Genomic DNA, 16,877 nt, shown 5'->3' on the forward strand with positions numbered 1-16,877 from the left:
TATTAAATATAAAGGAGCTTTTGTAATAATAAATCACTATTGGGTTTAAAAATTTGAAAACATATTTTTGATGTCTGTTATATTTACTTTATGCTTTTAGATGTATATCATAATAATAATTCAAATTAGAAATTCAATTTGTTGTTATCAACATTCATTTTCTGATTTTAAATTCGATTTCATGATATCAGAAAAATATTTATGATATCAAAAGATTATATCAAATTTATGATATCTTAATTTTTTATTGCCCAAATTATATTTAAAAAACACACTACATTAATGGGCGATATCAAATTAATTTCGATGTTCTTATATCACATAATGAAATCCTTTTCTAGTAAAAAAAAATCTTATTCTTCATATCAAAAAACGATTTTCTGATAACAAAATATTCAAATTCTTGATATTTAGAATGATTTTTTAAGCCACAAACACTATTTTTTGTTGGGAAGAATTCAGATTAACGATATCCCCTCCTGCTCCAATTCCCAAAAGACGCCCTATAACTTTAGGTTTCTTTTCATCTTGTATGATGCGATAGTTTACAGTTTCTCATAAAAATACATCTGAATAAACACCATATTATATATCGCATCTATCCATTTCAGAGCACCGAAGGTAGTTATAAACACAATATTATGTAAACGAAATTGTTTGAATGATTTATTTTTACTTGAAGAACTGACCAAAAAGACAATGAACTAGCCATGATTTTCGAACTTTTCACTTTCAGTTACTGACAGTACATAAAAGAATCAATATCTCATATCAATGTTAACGTTTTAAAAAAGTTATCCTTATCACCTACAACATAACTTTGTCAGTTATTGGCAAATTGTTCATTTAAAGGACACTATTTGTCTCCTTAGTATTGAATAACAATTCATTAAGTTACATTTACCCAAGGTTTACTTACCTACCCAAGAAAAGTCTTCTAGCCCTCCTTGTGGCATTGAAATGCAAGTACATAAAATATATTAAAAATTATTTACACGTATATTTACACATGTTACATGCTGATTTCTTTCCTGTATGAAAATAATTCATTTGCTGCAACTTGCGATATGATAAAGAATTTTTATTTCTTATCTTCAAGAAATATATAAATTAACCTAGAGAATTTACATATGTCAATTGAAGTATCCGTAACCAATAATTTCTTAGTATGTACTTAACCAGCAGACATTTAAATCTTTGAATACTCAAACTTCGTCTCGTTGTTTGATTAAATAGTCCAGCAAATGTTCTGATGCAATCACTGGAAATAGCAGTAAATATAAGTCAGTTGAACATTTAATAAAATAAGCAGCAGAGTGGCGCAGTGGAAGCGTGCTGGGCCCATAACCCAGAGGTCCGTGGATCGAAACCACGCTCTGCTAATTTTTTTTTTTCTCTTTCACATTTACTTACATCATTTAATGTGAACTTTGGCATTAAATTAGACAGAAAGCGATATAAGTAGATACTTTCTTTTTTGCTTTTCTGATGTAGTATTTCTTAAAAACAAATAACTTATATTCCACATAAATTAAATACCAGTATAAAGAATATTCCAAAACAAAGTATTTTGTCATATCTTAAGGTAGTTTGTAGTCATAAACGAAGATCCATTATTTCTGCTTGTTGTTTTCACTTTTTTCATACAGGTTTATCCCATACATTATTTTCTTAATTCAGAAAAATCTCTTTAAATAAATGTATGCAAAATTTGTCATTTTTTATTTAAATTCCAAACGAAAGCTATGCATTTTCACAGGAATGTACATGTGGAATATTAATTTGGCCTAACAGAAAAGTTTGTAGAAACACAAAACTCTAATATAGAAGAGAATAGAAAAGTAGTTTAGGATAATAGAGAAAGCAAAATATACTTAGACCATATAAAATATATGCTGAATGTAATATGTTTTTTTTTTGTGTTTAACACTTAAGCATAACACATTATTTTGATAGAACCTTGTTTTTCTGACACATTTCATTTTATCAAATAAAATTTATAACATGAACTCTTTAGTACTATTCATACTAGTAATTATAAATTAATTAATTCTGCAAGCGAGAAAAGATTATTGAAAAGTAAATAAACGTAAATGTAGATCAGCTCTTATCTCTCAGATTGTCTCAGACACCCGCTTATACTCGCTTGATATAAGATAGAATAAGTCAATATGTCATATATTTAACAAAGAGCTAATTACTAATGCTAGAATTGTTCTCATGCAGTAGAGTGGCTTGTTAGTTGAGCATTTACAAAGAGCAACCTTGAAACTGCTTTCAATAAGCCCTTCATAAAAGACTACTATTATAACTCTTAGTATTGCTTGGTTATATGTTATACACAAATTATGTTACATTATATGTGAAAAAACAGATATCTATATAATAAATTACAATTTCAATATGATGTTTATGTTATGCTGAGGTAAAAGAAGGAGTAGGCATAAATGATATTATAATCGTTGACGATTAATTTCAGGATTCAAATGTTGTTGCCATATGCAGTTTCCAAAAAGCAGTGCGAATATGGTTGCTGTTTATGCATATTGTAGATCCTGTTATTGCCATTCAATTTTTTGAAACAAAAATGATATTCTGATATTAAATATAAAGGAGCTTTTATATCAATAATTTGAATTTCTGATAACATATTATTATATCATCATTACTATTGGGTATAAATATTTGAAAACATCTTTTTTTTATGTCTATTATATTTACTTTATGCTTTAAGAGGTATGTTTTTAGGCAATAAAAATTCTTATATATTTTAATAATTCAAATTAGTTATTCAATTTCTTGATATCAACATTCATTTTCTGATATCAAAAACACTTTTTTTTCTCCTTGTCCCTTTTCTTTTCTATTTTCTTAACCATTTTATATCATGTATTTATCTATAACCGTGCTACTTTGTAAAATTTGTAAACATTATAACCAAGATGAGCTAATTTAAACCTTTTGGTGATTTTCCTTTTTTCATGCAACATATTTCTAAATGCTCCGTTGTCTTTTGCTGCTTTCCCATTTTATTTTTTAAGTTAATGGCATTTTCTCTGAAGAAAATTAAAATTTTTACCCTTATCCAATACATTTTCCTAAATTTCATAAAATCTTTAATAAGTGTGTGTCATTTTTGTTTAAGTTCCTCGCAAATAAATTCAAAATAAAAATAAATTCCTAACAAAAGCAATGCATTTTTATACGAGTCTAATGTTTTGATAAAAAGAAAGTTGAAAAAGTTTCACAGTAAGAAAAAGTAAATGTTTATCAGCTTTTTTCTCTCAGAAATTAAACAGGAATCTATATATAATCCATAACTGCTCTTGTCTTGTAAATCTGTTCACAAGATTTTATCAAATTAAAGGAATTAATTTTAAAAATACATTTACTTATTTTACTTTATTCTTTTATGGTCTACCTTCACAGCCGGTAAATTATTTTGCGAATAAAAAAAATCAGATACCCGCATCTATTTGCTTACATCAGTGAGATTGAATAGGTCAATTTAATGTTTACACTTACTAGTATATTAAATAAAGACCAAATTGCAAATGCTCAAGTCGTGTTATGCAGTAGAGTTATCTGTTAGTTGAGCGTTCATAAGGAGCAATCCAGAAACTGCTTCAATTACCCCTCTTACTGTATACTTTTATTCTAATTGTTTCCTGGTTATGATTGATATAGAGATGTCTTTTATCATATCAAGATTACCCCCAAAATGCTAAAAAGCGTCTTATAACTTTAAATCTGTTAGTTTTCTTTTTGTGCGATCATTTGATGAAATACATTTGAATAAATAACACATTATATTATCGAAAATATATAACTCCATTAAAGAATAGCAAAAATTAATAAAATATATGTAAAGAAAAGATTGAATATTTTTTATTACTAACATAACTGGTCAAATTAACTTTAAACTGTTAAAAAAAAATATATCATTCCTTATCATGCAAGTGTTGATTTCGAATTTTTCACTGTAGGCTATATAAATCAATTAATATCTCTTACCAATGTTTAAAATAAGCTAATTTTAGCACCTGCGAAATTTGTAAGTTTTTGGCAAATTCCTTGAAAATTGTTTATTCTTTGCGTCTTTTACATTGAAAAGCAATTCATTTAAACATTTATCCACTATTTAACCTATCCAGGAAGTCTCCTAGATCTCGTATGCCTCATTCAAATGCAAGTACATATATATAACACATTGTAATTTTTTTCAAAGCTATTTACACGTCTACTACACTGTGAATATGTATTTCGAAATTTTGAATTATGAGATATGATTTGTAATTTCTTATTAAAAACATGTATACTAAATAAAATTCAAAGAATTCAAAGATACCAATAGTATTGACCAGTACCAACACTTTTCTCAATTTGCACTTTACCAGAAGTGTAGATTTAAATTTTAAATACAGTCCTTCGTCGTATTGATTGATTATATAGGCCTAACAAATTTACAGTAAATATGTCCATTGAACATTTTACAAAATAAGCAGCAGAGTGGCGCAGTGGAAGCGTGCTGGGCCCATAACCCAGAGGTCCGTGGATCGAAACCACGCTCTGCTAAATTATTTTCTTTCAGATTTATTCAATACATTAAGGACCCTCTCCGAAATTCACCACAATAATGGGGTACCACTGTGTAGTTAGACTGACCATTTGATATGAATATAAATTAAATTGTAAACTATAATCTAAACTAGAAATATGTCCATAGGACATGAATGCCCCGCCGAGGATATATGATTAAAGCAACATGAAAATTTGTATGTGTATAAAATTTGATCAGTTTAGTTCAGGTAGGGCTTATAGTTACTTGGGAATAGAAATATAGGTCAGATCCAGCATCCGAAGCAAGTCTAGTAGTCTCCATCCCTCGATGCATCATCCATGCAAGTTTGGTTCAGGTAGGGCTTATAGTTACTTGGGAATAAAAATATAGGTCAGATCCAGCATCCGAAGCAAGTCTGGTAGTGTCCATCCCTCGATGCATCATCTTTGCAAGTTTGGTTCCAGTAGGGCTTATAGTTACTTGAGATTAAAAATATAGGTCAGATCCAGCATCCGATGCAAGTCTGGTAGTGTCCATCCCTCGATGCATCATCCATGCAAGTTTGGTTCAGGTAGGGCTTATAGTTACTTGGGAATAAAAATATAGGTCAGATCCAGCATCCGAAGCAAGTCTGGTAGTGTCCATCCCTAGATGCATCATCTTTGCAAGTTTGGTTCAGGTAGGGCTTATAGTTACTTGAGATTAAAAATATAGGTCAGATCCAGCATCCGAAGCAAGTCTGGTAGTGTCCATCCCTAGATGCATCATCCGTGCAAGTTTGGTTCAGGTAGGGCTTATAGTTACTTGGGAATGAAAATATAGGTCAGATCCAGCATCCGAAGCAAGTCTGGTAGTGTCCATCCCTCGATGCATCATCCATGCAAGTTTGGTTCAGGTAGGACTTATAGTTACTTGAGAATAAAAATATAGGTCATATCCAGCATCCGAAGCAAATCTGGTAGTGTCCATACCTAGATGCATCATCCATGCAAGTTTGGTTCAGGTAGGGCTTATAGTTACTTGGGAATGAAAATATAGGTCAGATCCAGCATCCAAAGCAAGTCTGGTAGTGTCCATCCCTCGATGCATCATTCATGCAAGTTTGGTTCAGGTAGGGCTTATAGTTACTTGGGAATGAAAATATAGGTCAGATCCAGCATTCGAAGAAAGTCTGGTAGTGTCCATCCCTAGATGCATCATCTATGCAAGTTTGGTTCAGGCAGGGCTTATAGTTACTTGGGAATGAAAATATAGGTCAGATCCAGCATCCGAAGCAAATCTGGTAGTGTCCATCCCTAGATGCATCATCCATGCAAGTTTGGCTCAGGTAGGACTTTTAGTTACTTGGGAATGATAATATAGGTCATATCCAGCATCCGAAGCAAGTCTGGTAGTGTCCATCCCTAGATGCATCATCTATGCAAGTTTGGTTCAGGCAGGGCTTATAGTTACTTGGGAATGAAAATATAGGTCAGATCCAGCATCCGAAGCAAATCTGGTAGTGTCCATCCCTAGATGCATCATCCGTGCAAGTTTGGTTCAGGTAAGACTTTTAGTTACTTGGGAATGATAATATAGGTCAGACCCAGCATCCGAAGCAAGTCTGGTAGTGTCCATCCCTAGATGCATCATCCATGCAAGTTTGGTTCAGGTAGGGCTTATAGTTACTTGGGAATGAAAATATAGGTCAGATCCAGCATCCGAAGCAAGTCTGGTAGTGTCCATCCCTAGATGCATCATCCATGCAAGTTTGGTTCAGGTAGGGCTTATAGTTACTTGGGAATGAAAATATAGGTCAGATCCAGCATCCAAAGCAAATCTGGTAGTGTCCATCCCTAGATGCATCATCCATGCAAGTTTGGTTCAGGCAGGGCTTATAGTTACTTGGGAATGAAAATATAGGTCAGATCCAGCATCCGAAGCAAGTCTGGTAGTGTCCATCCCTAGATGCATCATCTATGCAAGTTTGGTTCAGGCAGGGCTTATAGTTACTTGGGAATGAAAATATAGGTCAGATCCAGCATCCGAAGCAAATCTGGTAGTGTCCATCCCTAGATGCATCATCCATGCAAGTTTGGTTCAGGTAAGACTTTTAGTTACTTGGGAATGATAATATAGGTCAGACCCAGCATCCGAAGCAAGTCTGGTAGTGTCCATCCCTAGATGCATCATCCATGCAAGTTTGGTTCAGGTAGGGCTTATAGTTACTTGGGAATGAAAATATAGGTCAGATCCAGCATCCGAAGCAAGTCTGGTAGTGTCCATCCCTAGATGCATCATCCATGCAAGTTTGGTTCAGGTAGGGCTTATAGTTACTTGGGAATGAAAATATAGGTCAGATCCAGCATCCGAAGCAAATCTGGTAGTGTCCATCCCTAGATGCATCATCCATGCAAGTTTGGTTCAGGCAGGGCTTATAGTTACTTGGGAATGAAAATGAAGGTCAGATCCAGCATCCAAAGCAAGTCTGGTAGTGTCCATCCCTAGATGCATCATTCATGCAAGTTTGGTTCAGGCAGGGCTTATAGTTACTTGGGAATGAAAATATAGGTCAGATCCAGCATCTGAAGCAAGTCTGGTAGTGTCCATCCCTAGATGCATCATCTATGCAAGTTTGGTCCAAGTTGGGCTTAAAGTTCCTTAGGAATGGACCTGCTCCAAAAATTTTAATCTGGTCACTTATCTGGAAAATGTAGGTCAGATCCAGCATCTGAAGCAAGTCTGGTAGTGTTCATCCCTAGATGCATCATCCGCGCAAGTTGGTATCCACATGTGAAGTTTGATAACACCATCTTGAATGGTATGTTTAAAACTGAGCTAAACACTAATTTAAGAAAAGTGAGGTCAAGGTCAAAGGAAAGGTCAAGGTCAAAAAATGTTGATGCAGTTGCATAGCTCTCATCAATATCTATCAGCATATGAAGTTTGATGAAAATATCTTGGATAGTTTCTTTGAAACTTAGCTTTGAACAGAGCTAAACGCAAAGTGTGACGGAAGGACGGAAGGACAGAAGGACAGAAGGACGGAAGGACGGAAGACGGAAATGACAAACACATTATGCCCGGCCATATTCATGGCGGGGCATAAATATCAATCCAAGTTCTCTCATCATTGGGCCTATAATTAAAAGATCTCGTGATTTAAAACTTTATTTGCACGTATTTTCGCAATCTGACTAAATCAAAACATTTTCTAAACATGTATTAAAAAAAGTTTAATGTCTTTATTACTTACATAACTGGCCAAGTAGATTAAAAATATTAAAGAAAACTATCGTTATTTACAGCAATATGAGCTGCATATCTGAAAATTTTATTTTGCTGTTAAAATGAGTTATTATGATAAATTTGTATTTAACTTTAACCTTTGTGATCAATTAGACTAAAATAAAACAGAAGGAAGACTTTTATATACAATTCAATATACAGTTTTATTTAAGAAATGATTATTGTACAGGATGACAATAGTATAATTTTGATTCAATCAAAGCTTATAAATAGTTCTTCCATCGCAAATATCAACAACAGAAGTTCATAAATGTCATTTTTTCTGTCATTGAAATAGTTCTTTTCATTTTTGCAACAAATAATTCCAACAACAAAGTTGCAACTCATATTGCTTTAACATGCAAGTGTTGAAATCGAATTTTTCACTGTAGGCTAAACTGTAAATCTGGAATTTTTTGCTGTAGATAAATTTTTAGCAAATTTGCGAGTGCATTGCAAAAATATTTTTCTTAAAAATAAATCACCAATAAAAAATGTAAACAAAGCAGTGGTCATTCGCAAAGTTTTGAAACGTGAAAATTAAAAACAGTATTTTGACCCAAATTCGCAAATTAGATAAAATCGACGGAAAAGTATCCAGATTTACGGTATAAATCAATTAATATCTCTTATCAATGTAAAAAAAATAATAATAACTCTAGCATCAACAAAATTTGTTAGTTATTGGTAAATTCCATGGAAATTGTTTATTATTTGCTTCCTTTACATTGAAAAGCAATTCATTCAAATTACATTAATTTTTTCTTATCCAAGAAGTCTTCCAGCTCTCTACATGTGCGTCATTCAAATGCAAGTCATATATAAAAACACACATTGTAAAAAATCTTTAAAGTACTGAGCATTTACACGTTAACTACACTGTGCATAATATGTATTTCGAAATTTTGCATTATGGAAAAAAATGATTTTTATTTTCTAATTAAAACATGCATACTAAGTAAAATTCAAAGAATTCAAAGATTCCAATAGTATTGACCGGAACCAACATTTTTCTCAATTTGCACTTTACCAGCAGTGTTGATTTAAATTTTAAATACAGTCCTTCGTCGTGTTGATTGATTATATAGGCCTAACAAATTTTCTGATGCAATCTCTGGAAACAGCAGTGAATATAAGTCCATTGAGCATTTTACTAAGTAAGCAGCAGAGTGGCGCAGTGGAAGCGTGCTGGGCCCATAACCCAGAGGTCCGTGGATCGAAACCACGCTCTGCTAATTTTTCTCCTCCTTCTGATTTATTCAATATATTAAGGACCCTCTCTGCACTTCACCATAATAATGGGGTACCACTGTGTAGTTAGAATGACCGACCATTTGATATAAATATAAAATATTTACATCCACTGAATCAGTGCATAAACTATACTAGGCATGTCATGCTATGTTCCCACTATCACGATTGGCGCCACGATTGAGATCGGGGACTCGAACGTGGACAAATCGTAGTTCTCGTATCAAACCGAAACAAATCTTGTGTTCACTCGTGACTATCGTGTTGATCGTGAAATTCTTTTTGACTGTCAAAAATTTTTCTACGATTAACACGATTAGCTTATAATCGTTATCATCGCAGTACATCGTAACTAACCTCAGCTGCATCGTATAAAAACGTAACTAATCTGGCTTGTATATCGTGATCATCGGGATCAATCTCGGAAAGGACAGATATCCCGCTGAATGGCGATTCGTTGCGATATCTCACGTTCTGTCACTATCTGTGACGCTTTGCGTGGCCATCTGCTCACGTGCTGACACGGTTCTTTCCCGCTCAAAGACGATTTGATACGGACATATGAGAGTAAACGCCATTAGACACGAGTGTTAACGCTTTGTTGCGGACAATCACGCTATATTACGAGTAATAAAAGCTTGCAAAAATAACGGGAAAATTGAACGCGTTTCTTTCCCGATTGGAAAAAAATGTCTGAGTTTTGGAAAAATATTTTAAAGATGCCACATAAAACAAGTACAAAATAGAAAGAGGGGAGTTCCTATCTTCTTTTGAACTTGAACCCGTTCGATCAGAGGCAACATCAGTGAAAAAAAAGATAAGAGATAGTTATACTGCTCTTTTACTCTACTTTGACAGCAATAACATATGACCATAGTTACACTACAAACACCACGTTTATGAAGTTGTCATCAACCTTTACTTCTGCCATTATTATTGATTGTATGTTTATGTTTTGTTTAATTTCAAGAGATAAAATATAATGGACTCAGTATAACCAGATTTTTATATGTCTGCCGGGGTACAATCGTAGCTCAAAGCGTGTTCTATCTTGATCCTGATCGTGAAAGACATTGCAATGAACGTGTTATTCTATCGTACATTAGCGCAAGAGAGCGCAATGAACGTATTATATCGTATGAGTACGTATTAAAACGTAGGAGATCCTTTCTAATCGAGAACTCGAATCGTGATATTCGTGACAGATCGAGGTCCTTTTTCGACTAAATCTTGATAATCCTATTGAAACGTAATTCATCTTATCCGAACGGTAGTCAGATCGTCAGAGATCGCATCACATGAAATTTATCCATCGGGGGCATAGCGCATAAAAGCGTAATGAAACGTATGAAAACGCACCTATACGCATCTCTTCGTATCTTTGCATAAAATTCAATAAAAACTCCGCGATCAACTACGATTGATCTATCGTGACGTGCGTAACTGACCGCACGACAGTGGGAACGTAGCATCACCTGTAGAGATTTCGTGATCAGTGGCTGTTCCATCAATAAAACATACAAAGACGTTCGCATCATTAATAGAATAATCAATCTTTTTAACCCTACTTTAAATGATTATTTAAACAGATATAAATATAAACAATAAAATGTCTTTCTTTGGTTGTTAATACGGAAATGAATGTCGCAGCTATTGCAGCAAAAATTACATAGCCCGCTTACGCGGGTTATGTATTTTTTCTGCAACAGCTGCGACCTTCATTCCTGTAATAACAACCAAAGAAAACATTTTATTGTTTAAATAAATTGTAAACTGCACGGTAAGACAAAAAAATTAATATCAATCCAAGTTCTCTTAACATTAGGCCTATAATTAAAAGATCTAGTGATTTAAAAATTTATTTGCACGTATTTTCGCAATCTGACTAAACCAAAACATTTTCTTAAAATTAACACTATATATGTATAAAAAAGATTTAAGAGCCATTCTCTGTAATGACTTGAAATTTTATATAGGAGCTGTGGCACGCATAGTCTCAGAATTTCTCCAAACTTTCTATGATAAAAGTCTTTGATACCCTTAACTAAATCAGGCAAACATTGGTTGCTATGTGTTATAGTTACCATGGCAACATGTCTAAAAGTTTGAAAAATGACATTTTTTACCATGTTTAGAGCCCCATATTTAACATTTGCGGCAAGACAAACAATTGGCAATGACTGTTTCCAAAAGTTGAAGGCCTGTTGCCTCAAATGCATGATAAACAGGTTTGGTAAATTAACTATTACGTACGTTACTATGGTAACAAAGTATTAAAAAGTAAAAAAAAAATATTCATTGAATTTATAAAGTCATACACGTAAAAATAAAAAGCAATTATAGGATGAAATGTGACCAAATAATAGAGAAAAGAGCCCTGAAACATATACAAAGACTAATTTATGATATTTCATTTTGGTTGGCAATGGTTGCCAAGGTTTTTATGCAACAGAGAACCTTCAAATTTACACTCTGTATGTTTAAATCTGATCCTATCTTTTAATAAAGCACATTTCCTCATAACTAATGATCAATTTTTAAAAATGTTAGTGTGATCCTTATTTTTCTATTTAAAAAAAATCAGATCGGGTTCTTTAAATAGAGCGTTGCTATGGAAATATGCAGGAAAAAAAATGCTTAAAAATCTGAAAAATATTTTTTTTCCTTGGATACGTACCCTCAAATGTAGATTCCCAAAACTTTTATGATTGATATTTATTAACAGCTAACCTGACTTTTAATTTTGATTATCATCCAATCTCTAACTGGATGCAAGAAGCTGGCACACAGGGTTTAAAATTGATATAAAGTTCACAAAATCGAACATTTTCCCTTCTTGGTAACCATAGCAACAGTGTTGTTTTCTTTGTCAAGTTTTATCAATATATGATGTTCAACTTCAGTTCTACCAGATAAGTACTATTCAAGGTGAATCATATAATATGTTTCTTGATTAAATAGCAACTTAGTTGTTTATGCAGCAAAAAATAATTAACTTTAAACCACTAGTACATTGTTTCCATGGTAACACTGCAAAGTAGCAATTACTCCCAATTTTTCTTATGGTGTTGGTGTTGCAAGGTCCTAAGAATGCATATTTGCCAGTCTTGGATTTTCATGTTTTTCCTCAAGACAGTAGATTAACCCAATCTTAGTTACTGGTTTTGCATGGTTACACTGTGTTACCATGGCAACCATGAAAGTTATTTATAGAATAATATTGCTTATACTTATATACTTAAGGTCAAACATTTTCACTGTTTTTCTTAAGTCGTTGATTGAGTTTGAGCATGTAACACCTACCATTAGTGAATACGGGGTGTTTTTCAGCATATTTCAGCATTTTAAATGTATTCCAAATGTAACCTTGGTTATCACTTACTTAGAGATATATTCTAAACAGTTTCTTTACAGTATAAGTGACATCAAGGTGTCATGTTTTTGTTAGAATGGTTTGTTTGCTTTTTCTAGTTTTTATTAAGCCACAGTCAAGATTTAAAGTGGCTGAAAATCTCGATTTTTCAAACTTTTCCGGCTGTTGCCATAGCAACCGAGACACATAGCAACGAAATTTTGTTTGATATTTGTTTCTGGTGTCAAGTACTAAGCATGGGTGAAGTTTCATCAAAATCGGTGACCATGCGTGGCAACAAAGTTTAAGTGGTTACAGAGAATGGCTATTAATTTTTTTGTTACTTAAATAACTGGCCAAATAGATTAAAAATGGTAAAGAAAACTATCGTTCTTTAACATGCAAGTGTTGATTGCGAATTTTTCAATGTAGGCTACATAAATCAATTAATATCTTTTATCAATGTAAAAAAAAAATAATAATTTCAGCATCAACAAAATTTGTTAGTTATTGGCAAATTCCTTGGACATTTTTTATTATTTGCATCCTTTACATTGAGAAGCAATTCATTCAAATTACATTAATTTTTCTTATCCAAGAAGTCTCCCAGCTCTCTACATATGTGTCATTCAAATGCAAGTACATAAATAAAAACACACATTGTAAAAAAAATTAAAAGCTAATAAAACTTTTACTACACTGTGCTTGCATTATGGAAAATGATTTTTTATTTTCTTATTAAAAACATGCATACTTAATAAAATTCAAAGAATTCAATGATACCAATAGTATTGTCTGGAACCAATATTTTTCTCAATTTGCACTTTACAAGCAGTGTACATTTAATTTTAAAATACAGTCCTTCGTCGCGTTGATTGATTATATGGGCCTATCATTTTTTTCTGATGCAATCACTAGAAATAACAGTTAATATAAGTCAATTGAACATTTTACTAAATAAGCAGCAGAGTGGCGCAGTGGAAGCGTGCTGGGCCCATAACCCAGAGGTCCGTGGATCGAAACCACGATCTGCTAAATTTTTTTCCTCCTGATTTATTCAGTATATTAAGGACCCTCTCTGAACTTCACTATAATAATGGGGTACCACTGTGTAGTTAGATTGACCGACCATTTGATATAAATATAAAATAAATTGCAAACGGCACAGTGAGACAAAAATTAATATAAATCGAAATTCTCTTAACATAAGGCCTATATTTTTCCAAGATCTAGTGATTTAATACTTTATTTGCATGAATTTTTGCAATTTGAGTATTTACCAAAACATTTTCAAAAAATTAACACAATATAAAATAAAATACAAAAAAAAAATTTTGATTGGTTTTTATTACTTACATAACTGGATAAATTGACTATAAACTGTTAAAAAACTATCGTTCGTTAACATGCAAGTGTTGATTTCGAATTTTTCACTGTAAGATATAAAATCAATTAATATCTCCTATCAATGTTTTAAATAAGCTAATTTTAGCACCTTCACAATTTTGTTAGTTATTGGCAAATTCCTTGGAAATTGTTTATTGTTTGCTCCTTAACACTGACTAGCACTTAATTAAAAAACATTTATCCACTAATTAACCTATCTAGAAAGTCTTCCAGCTCTCTATGTGTCATTCAAATGCAAGTACATGTACATATGAACAAACACGCATTGTAAAAAAAAAAATTAAAGCTATTTACATGCTATCTACATTGTGCATGTGTATGTGAAAGGTTGCATGATGGAAAATGATTTTTATTTTGTTATTAAAAACATCCATACTAAATAATATTAAAAGAATTAAAAGATACCAATAGTATTGACCGGTGTAACGTTGAATATTGACCCGAGTTGAAAATTGAACCGAGGTCATTTTTCAACGTTGAATATTGAACCAGGGGTGTTTTTTCTCCGTTGAAAATTGAGACCAAAAGTCGTTGAATTTATACCTGGGGTCATTTTTCAACAGCTTGATAATTTTTTTCTTATCCCTGATGACCTCAACAAGTTGAAAATGCTGACCCTGTTGAATATTGACCCCACCTCAGAGTTTGAACATTATTTGAACTTGGAGTTTCTTTTATGGGATTTATCAGTGTCTCTATACTTATATTTCGATTTCAATTTTTTCCCTTTTCAAGAGTTATAGAAAAAAAACTATCATCCCGTGTTTATATGTACATTTTGATCAGTGCAGGATTTCAGTTATCTTCAAGCATGGCAAGTTATTTTTTTGACAATACTTTCTAAAATCCATCGCATCCATAAATAACTACAAAACTATGAATAGGACATAAAACAAAAAATCCTGGAAATCTGTTGTTAGAATAAAGACATCAATTAGCCAAACTTGTCCATGAAATTTATCAGGACCCTACACTTTAAACCAAACTTCTAAACCAGGCATTCCTTTCTGTTGAAAATATGTTAAATGTATTCATTAATGTATATAGAAATATACTTTACCCCGGGTTGTATTGAGTGTTCGGCAGTTTTTGTAACGGGTACTTGCCCTAAGGTTTGCCTCATCAGAGGTCCACCTTAGCAGTGTATTCTTGTGGTAAACATGATCTAAAAATTATATCATAATCGCCTTTGCTTTTGTCTTTGCTATAAGCTTTAATTGGTTCCGAGATAAATATTTCTTTGCATCTTGTGTCCTTTTTCGTTTCGTTCCAGTATTTTAAGATGCGTTTTTTAGTCCGTTGACTTTTGTAACCATATTTAATTTATTGTGGGGTCTCAGTTGGCCATTACTTTCATTTAGGATATCATTTCTGTCTGTTCCAATTATTTCTGTGATAATAAGATCTATTTCTTTATCAGAGAAGCTTCTCTTTGACAAGTATTTCTTGTAGAATACTAGCAATACTGAGAGCAGTGCCATTGGTATTTCGCAAATGTCTTTTGCATTTACCTTGAACGAAACCTTTGAATACCGCTGGGTTGTGAGAGCTTTCACTGTGTAGATATTAAGACTTGATATCAAGTTTGTTTGATTCTTGAAATTTTCTTCCTTTATACACTTTTGTGTCTAAAAAGTTTACGGAATCAACAGAGATTTCAAAGGTGAATTTTAAGTGCGGATGACACTGATTGCCAAGTTCAAGGAAATCGAGAATCTCAGTCTCAGAACCATTTAAAATGATGAAACCATCATCTCTAAATCTGCCAAACAAGATTTTATTAGCAAATTGAAACATCCCAAAGAGGGGAGATCACCCCCTCTTTCCATCCCCTACTTAACAAAATAAATATGTATAATGGGGTTCGTTCTTGAACTGTTTGATTAACTATGCCAAAAAGATCACTAAACCTTTTATTTTGAAAAAAAAATCCGTTTTCAAGTTGGACATTATAAGTTATTAATGTTGTGCATAACTAAATACATGTAAGCATTAAAACGTATCTGCATCATGCGTTAAACTCTCACCATTACCCAAATACTAATACTACGAATTTTAAGATTGAAATAAATGAAGAGTTGCTAGCAAAAAGCCAATATAGATAAACAAATTTCTGAACTAAATTGTATATTGTGTAACTATGTATACTAATAGGATTTACATATTCTAATGATTTACATATTTTAATGATTTACGTATACTAATGATCTTTTTTGTTTATTGATTACATTGGTGTCGGGAGCAAATTGAAAGTGCGGGGGGATAATTGAAAAAGAATTTTTAAAAATCCAATCTAATTTTAAAAATAATTGACAAAAAAAGAAAAGAAAACTTGTCCATTGACAAAACTATTAGTCCAAACCCGAAATCCTATTTCGGGGAGGGGGGGGGGGGGGCGATTTTTTTTATCAAGAACTACCACTTACTCTTCTTTCTTTGACTACACTGTACACTGTAACGTGCCTGTTGAAAGGGGGGAGGGCTAAACCAATTTCACTTTGTTCAATGTCTATATTAATTATGTCTGTCTTTGCAAAAAAATGGGGGGGGGGCTAAGCATCCCTACCCCCCCCCCCTTACCGACGCCCATGGATTAAATCACAGTTGTGAAAATCAAGACTTTTATAAATATGTGTTTTTATGCTGTTGAATTTAGAACCGGTTTCATGATCAAAATTTCAGGACCCGGCTCAGTTTTCAACGGACTAGGGTCTAAATTCAACATCTTACGTCTCATTATTCAACGTTGAAAAATGACCCCCGGGTCAATTTTCAACACGGGTCAAAATTCAGCGTTACACCGGAACCAACATTTTTCTCAATTTTCACTTTAACAGCAGTGTAGATTTAAATTTTAAATACAGTTCTTCGTCGCGTTGATTGATTATATAGGCCTAACAAATTTTCTGAGGCAATCTCTGGAAATAACATTAAACATAAGTCAATTGAACATTTTACTAAATAAGCAGCAGAGTGGCGCAGTGGAAGCGTGCTGGGCCCATAACCCAGAGGTCCGTGGATCGAAACCACGCTCTGCTA

General features: G+C 32.9%; 4 non-coding genes across 4 annotated transcripts; all 4 read left to right on the forward strand.

Annotated features, from left to right (window-relative positions):
- Nucleotides 1-1,310: 1,310 nt before the first annotated feature.
- Nucleotides 1,311-1,382, forward strand: Trnam-cau (transfer RNA methionine (anticodon CAU)). The gene has a single exon. It is a non-coding gene; the product is annotated as a tRNA-Met (tRNA).
- A 3,121-nt stretch (nucleotides 1,383-4,503) lies between these two features.
- Nucleotides 4,504-4,575, forward strand: Trnam-cau (transfer RNA methionine (anticodon CAU)). The gene has a single exon. It is a non-coding gene; the product is annotated as a tRNA-Met (tRNA).
- A 4,416-nt stretch (nucleotides 4,576-8,991) lies between these two features.
- On the forward strand, nucleotides 8,992-9,063 carry Trnam-cau (transfer RNA methionine (anticodon CAU)). Its single transcript has one exon. It is a non-coding gene; the product is annotated as a tRNA-Met (tRNA).
- Nucleotides 9,064-16,805: 7,742 nt separating this feature from the next.
- On the forward strand, nucleotides 16,806-16,877 carry Trnam-cau (transfer RNA methionine (anticodon CAU)). Its single transcript has one exon. It is a non-coding gene; the product is annotated as a tRNA-Met (tRNA).

The sequence above is a fragment of the Saccostrea cucullata genome, unplaced genomic scaffold, assembly GCF_032062105.1.
Source record: "Saccostrea cucullata isolate Sc308-1 unplaced genomic scaffold, CSIRO_AGI_Scuc_v1 ctg361, whole genome shotgun sequence".
NCBI classification, from domain to species: domain Eukaryota; kingdom Metazoa; phylum Mollusca; class Bivalvia; order Ostreida; family Ostreidae; genus Saccostrea; species Saccostrea cuccullata.